General features: G+C 35.7%; 1 protein-coding gene across 2 annotated transcripts in view; it reads right to left on the bottom strand.

The window, feature by feature from the left end:
- Positions 1-16,814, bottom strand: part of Zranb3 (zinc finger RANBP2-type containing 3) — a 140,816-nt gene that overhangs the window by 82,321 nt on the left and 41,681 nt on the right. The window lies entirely within an intron of this gene.

The raw sequence follows: 16,814 nt of genomic DNA, 5'->3' as shown, positions 1-16,814 counted from the left end.
TATGTCTTCATATATGGAAATGGGACTTGAGACAATGGGAAGGCAAAGAAGACAACAAATGTCTGTTAAGTGGGAGGGATAGGAGCTATGGTGTACACTTTTATTCCATGCATATATATTTGAAAACAATATATTGTATACCATAAATGTCTACAAATTTTGACAACAATTATTCTTTGTGCTGGTATTGGAGTTTGACAATGTTCCTTAACTTTTTTTCCTAAGGCTGGCACTCTACCACTTGAGGCATGGCTCCATGTCTGCTTTTTTATTGGTTAGTTGGAGGTAAGTGTTTCACTGGCTTTCCTGTTCAAGTTGGCTTTGACCTCGGTCATCAGAGCCCAGCCTCCTAAGGAGTTACATTATAGACAGGAATCATAGCACCTAGCTCATAAGTACATTAAAAAGAGAATCTATGGGCTGAGAATAGGAAAATAAATGGTGAATTATCCTGATATGATGGAAAGCTAGTTTGATTAGAAATTTAACAGGTCTTATTTTATCTTCTAATTCTATGATCCTATCTCCTGGTAGTAAACTATTAAACTCACCAATTTAATTCAAACCTCATATCCTACTTAAAAGTTTTATTTTTTTTTTATTTTTAAGTTGTGTAGTTGGAATCAAATACAGAACTTTACAAATGCCAGGTAAGCACTCTACCACTAAGCTACTTCCCCAATTCTTGTTATTAGTTGTCTTCTGAATCCCAGATTTTTGCTGGGTTTCCTGGATATTCATCTTCTGAATGTACAATTTAGGAGATGACTAAAGATGTGAGGGTAATGTTTTCATAGATATTCTGGGCCTTTCTTTCTGGTTTGCTTCTCTGAGATTTTATCTACATGTCTATGTGGCAGTGCGCAGTTAAGAGCTAGACACAGTAGTCTCTTATACAAACAAGATATAAGCAGTCAGTTTCATCTACACTGCTTTGAACTTTTAAAAAGAATTGAGTACTCAAGTAGTAGACTTGGCAATGGAAGCAAACAGAAGGACATAATAAAGAATCCATCTTCAAGACTTAAGGTATAGCTCAAGTCATAGCATGCTAGGGTAGCAAACATGGGATCAACTCCATATGGCCACCACTTTTCCAACCCCCCCCCACACCAAATAGCCCACTCTGTAAATTAAAAAAAAAAAACTGAATGCTGATAAATGTCCAATGCTCTTATCCTTTAACAAAACCCAGGCATGATGCTAAGAAAAGAGTGAGAGTTACATTTTTGTTGTTGTCAGTCCTGGAGCTTGAACTTAGGGCCTGGGCACTGTTCTTAGACACATTTTGTCTAAGGCTGGCACTCTGCCACTTGAGCCACAATGCCACTTGGGGCTTTTTCTGTGTATGTGGTTCTGGGGAATCAAACCCAGGGCTTCATGCATGCTAGGTGAGCATGCTACAACTAGAACATGCTCCTTGCCCCACCATGCTACTTTTTTGGCACTGGTAAGAAATTGAAACCATATAACCTCTAGTCCACAAGGTGAGACCCTTCACTCTAGCTTCGCTCCATAATCTAATAACAAACCAAGTCAGTCTCCCATGTTGTTTCTTTCAAGTCACCTTTATTCCTGATTTGGAGCCTTCTTTGCTCTCTCCACTAAGACTTATATGAATAATGAAAAAATTTTAATGCCCTCTCAGTGTCTGTGTAACATCATCAATCTTGACACTGGAACCAGATTCTAGATGGAAGGGTCTAATGAATCTCTTCAAGGTGAATGTGGTATGGGAAAAGTCACTTTTCAATATCAGTTAATAAACTGGCAGTATGACTTTTATGAAAAGATCTCCTTAGGCTTTGTTAGCTGAAGTGGGAAAAAAGAATATGAGAATTTGATCAATTGGGCATCACTGAAAAAGAATAAATTTCTTACTCCATCAATGTATTATACCCATCATCACTAAAAATGACAGTCTCATCAATCTTTCTTTCTCTTTCTTTTTTTTTTTTTTTTTTTTTTTGCCAGTCATGGGGCTTGAACTCAGAGCCTAAGCACTGCCCTTCGGCTTTCTCAAGGCTAGTGTTCTACCACCTGAGCCACAGTACCACTTCCCCCTTTCTCTGTGTATGTGATAACTAAGGAATAGAACCCAGGGCTTCAGCATGCTAGGCAAGCACTATATACTGGGCCAAACTCCCGTCCCCTGTGAAAACAATTTCTATCCTTATCTTAAACTTGTAAAAATTTTAATTGAGCATCAGTACTAAACTCACTAAACTTTTAAGTTGATTTTAATAGCAAAAAAGATGTTTTGTACTACAGATCACTGTAAAATGTTCAAGTCATTTATTCATGAAACATTTACAGATTCCAGAAAAGAGGTATTTAAATAGACATAACTGTATAATTACTATTATAAAATGTCCAAGTTAGCAAAAAGCAGAAAAAATAAAAAATATCATGAATAATGACAGATGGAGTATTATTATTGGTAGAAAATAAGTAATATAAATGTCCAAGTTAGCAAAAAAGCAGAAAAAAATAAAAAATATCATGAATAATGACAGATGGAGTATTATTATTGGTAGAAAATAAGTAATATAAGGAAATAAAAAATAGGGCTGAAAAAGTAATTTCTCTACAAAACAAAAGATATAGAACATCAACAGTAAAATTTTCTGTTTAACTTGGCTTAAATATAGAAAAGACCAGGGCGGTTAAGATGGAAAAAATCCAGATGCCATACTGCAGATGAATGGATACAAAAAATGTGGTATATATATATACAATGGAATTTTACATAGCCAACAGACAAGATGAAATAATGGCATACTAAATCCCCTAGCACAATGGTGTTCATTGCAGCACTATTTACCATAGCAAAGATATGGAACCAACCCAGATGTCCCTCAGTTGATGAGTGGATCAACAAGATGTGGTATTTGTACACAATGGAATTCTATGCTGCTGTTAGAAAGAATGACATCGCCCCATTTGTGAGGAAATGGAAACACTTAGAAAAAATCATATTAAGTGAAGTAAGCCAGATTCAAAGGAACATAGGCCCAATAGTCTCCCTCATTTGTTATAATCAGTAGAAACCTTGGGCTCTCCTAGCAGAGATTTACAACAGAACAAAATCTAGAGACATTAGGCCAAATAGTATGACACTAAATGTAAGGACCTCCAGGATAAGGAAACAAAAGCCATATAATGAGTGACTGTTGTCCTTAATGTACTATGTTATCACTCATCTCTTTTGCCATCCTTTAGTTATCTCATATTTTTATAATATTTCACCTTGTTATCACATATATTTTATATGTGCTTAATTGGTTATTTGAAATTGCATAGGGAAGGGGGGAAATCAAGATGAGCGGGGGTGGGTGGGGGGAGGGTGGGAGAGAAATGGGGACATGTCATGAGAAAGGGTATCAATGTTTGTGAAGTTATGCACCTTCTATCTGGTGAATATAATGTAACCCTTCTCTTCTATTAATCACAATAAAAATTATTTTAAAAATGTAGTAGATATATACAATGGAATTCTACATAGCCAATAGACAAGATAAAATAATGGCATTTGCAGGGAAGTGGATGAATCTAGAGCAAATCATGTTGAGTGAGACAAGTCAAGACCAAAGGGACAAAAGACGCACGGTATCCTTAATATGTGGCTATTAGATCCAAAGAGTGCAAGAGCAAGGACTCAATATTTGCATACCCAATGCTATGGACATGGTACTGGAAATATAAACACAACTACATAGATATAAAAACTTATGACTCTATAGACATAATGTTTTTATTACATAGATTAATATGTATCTATGACATATAAACCCTCAGCCTAATTTTGATTATGTTCTAAAATCTAAGTGCCAGTGATTGTATATAGATTCCTTTCTTGAATACTTGTTTGTTAAACATGTCATTTGAAATACAATGTAAAAATCAATGTTAATAAATTCTTTAATAAAAAAGACTAAAAAATCAATCTTTAATATTTTTACCATACTTATTAGTTAGAAATCATATTTTACGCCGAGATGACATTTTTTTTTCTAAAAAATAAAGCAGCTCATAACAGGGTAGATTTTCCCAGATCAAACAATTTAGTTTCTGACACTTTTATTAGGTAGGATATCTCTTTTGGTTTTCACAAAATAACTAAATATATTCTTTATAACTTATCTGTTTTTTTCTTTTCCCTTGTCTTCTGGTAGAATGAATACTGATGGCTTTAAAATTCTTTAAGCCTATATTCCAAATAGGCTAAAAATTGCACAGCCCATCAATTATTACTTAGGGAATTTAAATATAATCTATAAAAAGAATGAGTTATATCAAAATTAAAAGATCATCATTTTCTAGCTACAGTCTCTTCATTTATTAAATATTATCCATGTCAAAATAAAAAATTGACTCCAGTTTTGTGGAAAAGTTGACTAGACAAAGCAATAAATCTAAACTTCAAGACAATTTTCAAAATATGCCTAAGAAATAATTTAACATAGGAGTACAAATCAAATAGATGTTACTTGAGTGAATCATTGTAACAGTAAACAATAATAAAAGCTTTTATGGGGAAATACATGTTAAGATCTAATCTGTGCTTGGTTTATTTTACTAAAATGTTAGTGACATTCTAAATTGTAAAAGTAGTTTATTAAAGTCACTTGATGCAATGTCATACATAATAAGTTAATGAAAGCTTAGGTAATAAAAGGAATTAGCTTTAGAATAAAAAAGTAAGATAATTCAACATGATGAATGATATATTATTAAATAACCTAGAATGTAGATTTCAAATATAAATATACTAAGAATTGAGAGGACTATTTGGCAGATAGTATCCATCTACTTATCTATTTTAATATTATTTAACACTAATGGCCTTTGGACCATTAATGACAATAGATAAAGGGGTAATTTTCTTTTGCTTGGCAAGTCACTTTAAACTAGGAAGAAAAAATACCTTGGCAACAGTAGAAGTGAATTAAGAAACAGACACAACTTAAAACAGCCTAAGAAATTAAGTAAAGGGCTTAATTTATCTGAGTAGTTGATAAACTTAAGTAATAAAAAGGTTAAATTATACTCAGTCTACATTGTTGAAAGAAGCAGAAATGTATAGAAAGAATTTGTGTGAAAAAATCTTCCTTGTAAAAATCATCATGGTTAGCTGGGCACCGGTGGCTCACTCCTGTAATCCTAGCTACTCAAGAGACTGAGATCAGAGAATTGATGTTCAAAGCCAGCCTGGGCACAAAAGACCATGAGACTCTTATCTTCAATTAACCACCAGAAAACCAGAAGTGGTGCTGTGGCTCAAGAGGTAGGGCAGTATACTTGAGCTGAAGAGCTCAGGGACAGTGCCCAGACCCAGAGTTCAAGCTCCACAACTGACCAAAACAAAACAAAACAAAAAAAGAATCATCATGGTTCAAAACAAAAAGGTAGGCAGGTACTCGTGGTTCACACCAGTAATTTTAGCTACTTGGGAGTCTGATATTGAGGGTTGTGGATGAACAGATCAAGAAATGGTGGTACATATAAACAATGGATTCTATGCTTCCATCAGAAAGAGTGATATTGTGCCAAGAAAGACATGGGGAAAATATATTAGGCAAAATAAGCCAGACACAAAGAAACATAGATTGGACGGTTTTCATCATTTGTTGTAACTAGAAAATGCTTATAAATCTACAAGTAAACACAATGGATGGTAAAAGGCAAAAGATAACACTTGGACATGATAAATTAAACATGACTCTAGACCCAGAGTGAGACTAAAGGAGGATATTCTTAGAAGATCACAAAAGTTCAATAGTTACGGGCATATGATCATATAAAATGATGTTTATGGAATTGAAATACAAGAAATGGAAATGAAGTGTTTTTGTTATTTTGTTCGTTTTCCCTTCCTTTTGCTGCTGTTATTGTTTTCCATGTCATTTGTCTTGTATGTAAGTTTACCTAACTGGGGGAAGTTACAAGGGAGCATCAAAATGGTGTGGTAGAGTGAATAAAGGCAGCAGTGATACTCACTAAACACTAGATTGAAAATGAACTATATGACTTATGTAACTATAACCCTTCTGTATAGCACCTTTACAATAATAATTTTTTAAAAGAGGTATTGAGATGATCACAGTTCTAAACCATCCTGGGGAAGAAACCTTCAACTTCAACCCATAGCTTGGTGACAGGCAGATGCTTGTCATGTCAACCTAGTGTAAAGAGAATGGGAGGAGCAAAGTTCTGCAGAAAAGTCTGCAGAACTCCACCTCCACAGAAGGAAGCTGGACATCACGGCATGCTGGAACTATGATCCCAGCAATGATGGAATGATAAAGTAGGTGAAGCTTAGGAATGCTCTAGATAGAAGCAAGATGACATCCTAAAAAAACCAGCGGGAGAAGGGAAGGCTGGTGGCATAGTTATGAGACCCTGAATGTAAGTCTCAGTAGTGTGTCCACCCCCAAATCAAAGCATGCCTGAGTTTTCTAAAATTTTTGACTCCCTAGAAATATCTCACTGTTTTAGGCGTAGACGCATAAAACTTCTAAATGTATGTTTTAACCCAACTCTGTAAATCTGCTTTACAAATTTTGGAACAAGAAATATGAGATTAGAACTTGTGGAAAAATACAAAAGAAAAAAGAGAAGCATTCTACTAAAACTTCTGGACCATTGATGAGAAAAATTAGATAAGAGCTTAAAAGATTTACATATTTCATATTATTGTAATAAGTCAGTAATGTAAAAATGACCAATGTTTAAACTTTTCCAAAGAAGAAAAAACATTCTTCAAGTACAGTGTCACACAGAAACCAAAATTTGTCAAAAACAAAAACAGTTGAGGCAACTAAGGCTGACGTGGGAAATTCACAGCCCCCAACTCCTACTCTCAAATTTAGTTTGGTTGAAAAGTGCTTGAAAAAAATGTTTGCAGCCGGGCGGTTATTCACGCCTATAATCCTAGCTACTCAGGAGGCTGAGATCTGAGGATCAAGGTTCAAAGCCAGCCCTGGGCACAAAAGGAATTGAAAGCGGGGAGGGAAATGGGAACAAAAACATGAGAAGGGGTAGCAATATTTGTTAAGTAATGCACCTTCTATGTGGTGAATATAATGTAACCCTTCTATTAATTACAATAAAAATATATTTAAAAAACAAAAACCAAAAAAACAAAAGGACCTGAAACTCTTTATCTCCAATTAACCCCTAGGAAATAAAAGGGAAGTGGGGCCTCACTCAAGGGTAGGGCAATAGCCTTGAGCTATAGCTCAGAGACAATGCCCAGGCCCAAGGGTAGGGTAGTAGCCTTGAGTGAAGAGCTCCAGGACAGTACCAAGACAAAAAAAAAAAAAAAAGTTTGCAAGCCAGATAAAGCTGCCTGGTCAATAAGACTTTCAATGTTTCTTTACTCAATGCTGGTTATTTATTTCTCTTATAACCTTTGTTTCAAATCTATCTTGTTACAACTACCTTGTTACAAATCGTCCAAACTGGTCAAGATGGAATGAATAGTTCTTCCCACAATACTGCACAAAAACTTATATGTGAAGCTTGACTTGCTGATTTCTGATTTGAAGTCTTTTTTTCTTTTTCTTTTTCTTTCTTTTCTTTTTTTTTGGTGCCAGTCCTGGAGGCTGAAAATTAAGGTCTGGGCACTGTCCCTGAGCTTCTTTGGCTTAAGGTTCAAATGGTCAAATGGTTTGACCACAGCACCACTTAAGTCCTTTTCTGAGTAGTTTAAGAACTTCAAGGACTTCTCTGCTGAGGCTGGCTTTGAACCTCCATCTTCAGATCTCAGCCTCTTGTGTAGCAAGGATTACAAGTGTGAGCCACTAGCACTGGGCTAAATCTATATTTCATATATACTACATAGGATTATACACCCTCACTGTGTTCATTTGAATCAAGAAAAAGGAAGGTACATTTCTTGGTTCATATTCCTAAGAACTTATTAAACAGAATATTTTCAGGAATGTTGTTTATTATAAAAATGTCAACATATTCACCAGAAAAGTTTTAGTGTAAAGATGCAAGCTTTTGTTGATAATACTTTCTAGTTGCTGTAAATAAAAAGTATGGAGCCTTTATATACGTTCACAATGTTTTCCAATTCCTAATAAAGCAGTGGAAAGAGGCCAATAGTTGTAGACCTTTTGGGTTTTAAGTTGTGGAAAGTTAAACCTATTACTCCAAAAGGTGATATTATATAATATGGTGATATTCAATTTTACTATGCAATTTTAAAGAACTTTAGTTCATTAAGGAATCTCATTCTGTAAATATGGGCAAGGCAAGACAGTTTAAAACATTCTCCTTATGATGCATTCAGAAGCATTAGTGCATAATAATAGGGCTTCAGATGATGAGGGAATAGTATTCAATTTTTTGTGCCTTTCAAATGCTTTTGTGAACTATAAGCTATATTACAGGAAGATGGTTTTTGTCTCATTCTGGGTAGGATTTAACTCAGCATCAGCGCCACTTCTGATCTTCACTTTGACTCTTGTCCAAGGCTATTGAGAGAACATTATAATAATCCAGCTACACATAACAGCAGGATCTCTGCGCTAAAATATCCTCAGCCTCCAAGTAATTCAGAAAAGAGTTCTTTAATGTTGAAAATGTAATCAAGTGAATTTGTACTTTGCTAGTTAATGTTCAAGATAAAATTTCAGTTTGAGGGCCAGGAGTTTGGTCTAGTGGTAGAGTGCTTGCCTAGCATGCACGAAGGCCTGGGTTCAATTCCTTGGTACCACATACATAGAAAAAGAGCCAGAAGTGGTGCTTTGGCTCAAGTGGTAAAGTTCTAGCCTTGAGAAAGCCCAAAGACAGTGCTCAGGCCCTGAGTTCAAGGCCCGGTACTGGCAAAAAAAAAATTCAGTTTGAAAGAAAGCTTGAACTTATTCAAGAAATTAGAAAGACTTAAGGGCAGCCATTTTAATAAAGTTTAAAAATCCTAACTCCTGAGACAATGATTTTAGGAGTTAAATATTCAAGGAGTGATTAGGCTAGGAAGGTGAAACTGTAAACTATACTAATCCCTGAAATGGTATTAGTGTCCTTTTGAAAAAATTTTCAAGGAGTTCTCTTGCTGCTCCTCCTATGTGAGGACAAATGAAAAAAGGTGTGTGAAGTAGGAAGCGCTCTCTACCAAACATCTTGCTTTAATATTTCATAGCTAGCAGAACTGAAAGTAATCAATATTTGTTGCAGAAGTACCCTAGTACACACTTTTATTACAGCAGCTAAAGGGACTAGATAATTCTCAAACTCCCAAACCCACTTAAAATAATTTTTTTCATAATTACTTCCATCCCTGAAGTCATGGGAGGGAGGGTGGTAGTGGTTGTGGAGCTGACTTAGAGCAGTGGTGACGAATGGAAAAGAGTAATAAGCCATAATGCGTCTTGTCCAGGTGAAGAGGTTTTGTGTTTTTGTTTTTTTCTATTTTTATGGGTCCTGTCTTACCTTTTTCACTCAGGCTAGTGGTCTTCCACTTGAGGTATACAACCACTCAGCTTTTGGCTAGTTAATTAGAGATAAAAGTCTCTCAGATTTGTCTGCCTAGGCTAATTTCAAATTTTAATCACCAAATTTTAGCCGCCTCTGAGTAACCAGGATTACAGGCATGAGCCACTTATGACTGGCTAAGAGATCTTTCTTAACTATCTTAAATTATCAAGTCAACAATCACCACAATGGATTAGAAAAAGGTTTTCTCTTAGTCACTGACATGTTCATTCAGTAAGCATTAACCTGCGATCTACAATTCCACAGACAACTATAGACACGGTCCCAACCCTAGGAGTTACAATCTGTGGAAAAGGAAAAAAAAAAAAGGCAGGCAACATCAGAACACTATTCAAATTACATCAGAAAATAAGAGTACACAGAGGTACTAACAGGTCATGAGGTACAGACATAGTGCTACGGGAAAAAGGACAAAAATGATGGGCTTAAACTGAAGGGATACAGAGAAAGTAACTCATTAACCAAGAATGGCATAAATCATATTTTTTTTTTGCCAGTCCTGGGACTTTCTCAAGGCCAGCACTCTACCCCTTGAGCCTCAGCACCACTTCCAGCTTTTTGCTATGTATGTGGGGTACTGAGGAATCGAACCCGGGTCTTCGTGCATGCTAGGCAAGCACTCTACCACTAGGCCAAACTCCCGGCCCCAGACCATATTTTTTTAAACACAGTATTTTGGAATAGAATAAAATGGGAATAAATTTAAATGTCTAATAATTGAGATACTATTCTTTATAAAGAAATATCACAAGAAAAGTATTATTATCTCCTTTAAATCTGACATTATTGAGCATTAGAGATCTGTTTAATTTGTTTGTTTGTTGGTTGGTTGGTCACGAGGCTTGAAATGGCCTGGGCGCCATCCCTGAGCTCTTCAGCTCAAGGTTGCCTTCCTACCCTTGAGCCAAGCCCCACTTCCCATTTTCTAGGAGTTAATTGGAGATAAGAGTCTTAGGTCCTTTTGTGCCTAGGCTGGCTTTGAACTTTGATCATCAGATCTCAGCCTCCTTAGTAGCTAGGATTAAACATGTGAGCCACCACACCTGGCTTAATTGGTTTTGATAGTTGTTGATAGAAATTATTAAATGGAAAATGGAAGTATTATTAGAATTTCTGCCAGAAAATGGTATAAAATAAAAATGTAAGAGAATTGGCAGGCTTATGAAGTGCTTGATTCTGTAGGCAACAGGGCAAGTTTAAGAAACATAATTCTACTGGCAGGATATATATATAGAACTACAAATATAATCAATTGATCTTTTTTTCTTCTTTGATAGTTGACAAAGAAAGAAAAGCAATTAGATGGTGAAAGGATAGTCTGATCAATAAATGGTACTAGAACAATGGAAAATAAGGTATCCATCTGTAAAATTAAAATTAGATATGGATAATTTTCACAAATATTAATACATACTAGAAAACATACAATACATAGAAGATAACGAGAAAAATCTAGATGACTTTGGGTTTATCAATAAGCTGTCAAAGGACAATGAAAGAAAAAAACTGGTAATCTATACTTCACTTACATCAAAATCATCAACATCAAATCTATATTTCAAAAAACTGGTAACTTATGGGCCAGGAGTTTGGCCTAGTGGTAGAGTGCTAGCCTTGAGAAAGTACAAGGACAGTGCTCAGGCCCTGAACTCAAGCCCAGGTCTGGCAAAAAACAAAAACAACAACAACAAAAAAACAAAACTGGTAACGTATACTTCACCTATATCAAAATCACCTATATCAAGTCTATACTTCATCTAGTACTCTATGAAATACATTGTTTGAAGAATTGCCAGACAAGATAGCTCAGGCTTGGAATATTAGTTACTCAGGAGGCTGAGGTTTGAGGATCACATTTCAAAGCCAGATTGAGCAGCAAATACCTTGAGACTCTTATCTCCCATTAACCACCAAAAAACCAAAGTGAGCTGTGGTTTAAGTGGTAAACCAAAACAACCTCAGAGACAGCTCCCAGGCCCTGAGTTCAAGCACCAGGACTAGCAAGTAAAGGAAAGAGGAAGGGAACTGACTGGAAAAACATTTCTAAGTATTTTTTATTTACAAATACAAATGGCTTACACCTATAAACCCAGATCTGGAAGTCAGGTAGAAAGATCATGGTCCAAGGCTGATTGTGGCAAAAAAGACCCTAAGAATCTATCTGAAAAATTAACTAAACTAAAAACAGAAAAGAGGTGGGGAATGGTTCAAGTCATAGAACACATGCTTGAGGTTCTCTATCTGTCCATTTTTAAATTGATAAAGGTGATGTTGGGAGAATTTGTATCATCACATTGATTTTCAGGTCTCCTGAACACAACCTCCTTCTAAGGAGATTCTCTTTTGTTTCTATGAACATCCACAGACTTCTAGCTATAGAGTAACTGATAAAGTTTGGCTTTTATGTGCAGAAGTACTTGTACTTAAGTACTTTTAACAGCATTGAACATGTTGCCTAATCTCTACTCCCTGTATGATATATATACAATCTCTAATCACAAATATTCACTTATTAATTTGTTTCAAAATAGTCACCAAACAAGTCAAACCATGAATTATTTCCACCTTGACAAGCAGTTCCCTTTTCTTTTGAAAAAAGGAATGACAGAAATGGTATATTTGGTGCTGAGGATTTGACTTAGTGATATTATGCTTGCTTAGCATGCATGAAGCCCTCCTCTCTGCAAAATGTTATAGGAAGTAAACTAAAGAAAGCCAGAGCTAATGGCTCACACATATAATCCTAACAACTTAGGAGGCTGAGAACTGAGGACTGTGGTTCAAAGCCAGACCAGGGAACTGGGAATGTGGCTTAGTGGTTGAGTGTGTGCCTACTATGAGCCTTGGGTTTGATTCCTCAGTAACACATGATCAGAAAAAGCCAGAAGTGGTGTTGTGATTCAAGTGGTAGAGTGCTAGCATTGAACAAAGGAAGCTCAGGGACAATGCCCAGGCTCTGAGTTCAAGCCTCAAGACTAGGGAAAAAACAAACAAACAAACAACAACACAAAAAGCAAGACCAGACAGGAAAGTCCATGGGATTCTTTCCTACAACTAACCACCAGAAAACCTCAAGTAAAACTATAAAGTGTGCTAGAGCACTAGCCTTACGCAGAAAAGCTCAGGGACAACATCTAGGCCCTGAATTCAAGCCCCAGGACTGACAAAAATGAAAGAGAACTCTGTCTGTGTGTACATGTGCATATATATATATATGTGCATGAGTGCATGTGTGCGTGTGCATGCCTCTGTGTGTGTGTGTGTGTGTGTGTGTGTGTGTTTGTGTGTGTGTGTGTGTGTGTATAAGTGTCTGGGAGGGGACTTATGAAAAGAATGTCAAAGGGATAAATGAAAATATTGTGGGTTCAATATTAGATACTACAGACAATAAAAGTCAGAATCTATATACTAAATTTATATACTATGTCAATTATGATACAGTAATACCTACTCATATATATATACAGGGTTTTGTTTTTTACTTTTTTATACTTTTTAAAAAATTGTAATTAAAATTGTAATTTAAGTGAATGACTGTCCTTTATATAGAGTAGATGGATTAAATAAAGTCTGAATGCATTAGAATAAAGTAACTGGGAAAATACTAAAAGAAGGAGGGATGAATATCAGTGAAATAAGTCATTTGTTTCTAAAGATATAGAGGGAAGAGGACAGCAGACAGCCAAATTATACAATACTCCAAGTGTATATTCAAGTGTCTCTAAAATATGAGGTTCAATAACACAAAAGTAAAATCGTTCCTTTAAGGTTTTAGCTATTAAAGAGTTGAATGATCATCATTATCAAAATATACTATTAAATTTAACAATCAAAAAATAGTTGACCTCCAAATTAAAATTTTCATTTCCATCTCTAACTTCAATACCATTTTGTGATAAGAGAAAACCAACATCATTAGAAAAGAGAATGAAGGTCAAATTAGAGTTCATAATTTACATATATACAAGTTCTTTCTACTTCAGAACTTTTAATTTACTCGCTTTCATCTGCAGCAGCTCAATAATATTCCTTGAAAATAGCATTTCAACATCACCAATATAATAGTATAGGAGTAGTAATGAGCTGTTATCTTTTATCATCCTATTTATTTCGATAGTTTGTTTTTGTATTTATTTGTGAAGACAAGGCTTTTATTTTTTTTTTATTTATTTTTTGCCAGTCCTGGGGCTTGAACTCTGGGCCTGAGCACTATCCTTGGGTTTTCTTCATGTCTAGTGCTCTACCATTGGAGCCAGAGCACCACTGCACCACTTCTGCCTTTTCTATGTATGTGGTACCAAGGAATTGAACCCGGGACTTCATGTATGCTAGAAAAGCACTCTACCACTAGGCCAAACTCCCAGCCCAAGACAAGACTTTTCTTGTTAACTGACATTATTAGTAGGATTTAACATTACAAACCACAAGTCAAATAGAAATAAAAGAATTCATCTTCAAAAATCTATTGATGCAGAGTATGATAGCTCACACCTGTAATCCTAGCTGTTCACGAGGCTGAGCTCTGAGGTACAAGGTTCAAAGCCAGCCATGCACAAAAGTTCTTGAGACTCTTCAATTGACCACCCAAAAGCTGAAAATTCAGTTGTGTCTCAATTGGTACAGCTACTAGCCTTGAGATTCAGAGACAATGCATAAGCCTGAGTTCACCAAGATCGGCACAAAAAATGAGAAGTATTCTAAATGGCTCTTTAAACTAACTAATTTTTTTTGGGGGGGGCAGTCCTGGGCTTAAGCTTAGGGCCTGAGGACCTGTATTTTTCTCAAGGCTAGAACTCTACCACTTGAGCCTCAGCACCACTTCTGGCTTTTTCTAAGTATGTAGTACCAAGGAATCAAACCCGGGTCTTTGTGCATGCTAGGCAAGCACTCTACCACTAGGCCAAATTTCCAGCCCCAAACTAACTAAATTTTAAAAATTAAAAGATTTTAAAAGATGATGATAAATCATTCAACATATAAGAAGTGTTAAGTAACTGAAAATAAGAAGAGATGATGAAAAGCACCTGGTATAATAAAAAGACTTATTAAGTAAGAGTTGACCATGAACTCTGTATAATGGTTCATCTATTTACTGAGAATAGAGGTTGCTCGACAATGTAACCAGTCAACACAGGTTTAGGGTTGATAAAATGTTAATTTTAATCAATCTTTGTATCAGTCAATTAAGATTTCTCTTGATTAAAAGCCTATTCAGGGCCAAGAGCACGGCCTAGTGATAGAGTGCTTGCCTAGCATGCACAAAGCCCTGGATTTGATTCCTTGGTACCTCATCTACAGAAAAAGCCAGAAGTGGTGCTGTGGCTCAAGTGGAAGAATGCCAGCATTGAGAAAGCCCAAGAACAGTGACAAGGCTCTGAGTTCAAGCCCAGGACTGGCAAAAAGAAAAAGAAAAAGCCTATTCAAATCTCTATAACATCAAAAGTGGACATCAAGATTGTTAAGGCTTTGCCTCTGGTTTACTTATGGAGAGCATTAAGAACAGTATAAGCTTCTGTAATATATTTTCTGTGGACAGAAAACTGATCTGTTATGGTCGGGAGCGGTGGCTCATGCCCTTAATCCTAGCTAGGATTAAGGATCTCAGAAGGCTGAGATCTGAGGATCAAGGTTCAAAGCCAGCCCAGGCACTAAAGTCTGAGAGACTCTTATCTCCAACAGAAAATAGGAAGTGGCACTGTGGCTCAAGGGTAGGTTGGTAGCCTTGAGCTGAAGAGCTCAGGGGCAGCTCCCAGGCCCAGAGTACAAGCCCCATGACTGACAAAAAAAAAAAGATCTGTCTGACCGTTTATATACACATGTATTGTATATATTACATATATATACATACTACATATTATATATAATTGACATATTATATATAATTGAAATGATTATACCTAGCTTGAAGTTTTAAAAATCAGTCTGTATTTCTCTTTAACGAAAACATGTTTGAGGACTGAAAAAGTCTTATGCGGTTATTTTTTACTTTCAAATGTACTAATTCATGAACAATCTTCTAGAACACATCATTCTGTAAAAGAGAAATTTCTGGTTGTAGTTTCCTCAATTTCCATGTTTTATTTCCAAATTCTATTACCGAAAAGGTCCAGAGACCAGGCACGGTGGCTCACACCTGTAATCCTAGCTACTCAGGAGATCTGAGGATCAAGGTTCAAAGCCAACTAGGGCACCAAAGGACCTAAGACTCTTACTTCCAATTAACCCCTAGAAAACAGGAAGTGAGGCTTGGCTCAAGGGTAGGGTGGTGGCCTTGAGCTGAAGAGCTCAGGGACAGTGCCCAGGCCCAGTTCAAGCCCCATGACTCACACAAAAAAAAAAAATAAATAAAATAAAATAAAAATATTCAGAGCCAATGATTACATGATTATATTTAGTTATAACATCTAACTAAAAGAAGTGTCTATAGAATGAAGAATTCAAACCAAAAACTTAGCATGAACTGAGAAACTATGCTAATTTTTCTACACAGAAACCAAGGAGCAGAGTTATTAATGAAGAAAATTCTTTTCCTTTTCCTCTTAGTCTGAGACCAAGACTCAAACTTGATATCTATAACTACTTTTGCTCATTGGCTAGTCCTCTACTAACTGAGTCACCTTTCCAATTTCAAGAAGAGTTGTTAAAGAAGAAGCTGTAGAGAGGAGTTACTGGTGGAAGTCTATATGTAACTAAAACCACAATTCAAAGATTTTTGTAATGAGTCTACAGCAATGATAAAATTGAGATTCTGGTTCTTTGCTTCTACTAAGTTTTGAAAAGTATGTTTTGCTATTACTCATAAAAGTACCATGAACAACACCAATACATTTCTCAAATTATCATGAAAAATAGAATTCATTGATATGTACAAAAAAAGTCTGGAAAGAACATCATAGTTTCAATTTCAATGAGAAAGCACTAATATGGATATAAATCTAAGTACATACCATTTTAATGCATAAGATTGTTTACTTATAAAATGCCATTTAGTTTCATATTCATAGAAAAAAATTAAAAAATTAAAAATCTTTAAAAGGAAGCAATAGTAGAAAAGGGGTCTGTTATTTGCAGGATAGTCAAAGAATGCTTGGGCATCCTAAGCAACATTACTACATTTTGGATAAGGTAAACATTAACTAAAATTCCACAAATCCAACTTGAAAACACACATTCATACTCCCAAAACATTACATCCCCTTTGAAATCCGACATTCTTTTCTTTCTTAATCTGTCTTCCCATAATCCTATTTCTTCCTATATCCTGTACAGATAGCCATATAATCACATGAAAAAACAGGAAAAAAAGTGGA

The sequence above is a fragment of the Megascapheus bottae genome, chromosome 12 (assembly GCF_031878675.1).
Source record: "Megascapheus bottae isolate mThoBot1 chromosome 12, mThoBot2.hap1, whole genome shotgun sequence".
In the NCBI taxonomy this organism is placed as follows: Eukaryota; Metazoa; Chordata; class Mammalia; order Rodentia; family Geomyidae; genus Megascapheus; species Megascapheus bottae.
Note: the sequence above shows the minus strand (reverse complement) of the source record. Positions and strands in the feature narration are given on the sequence as shown.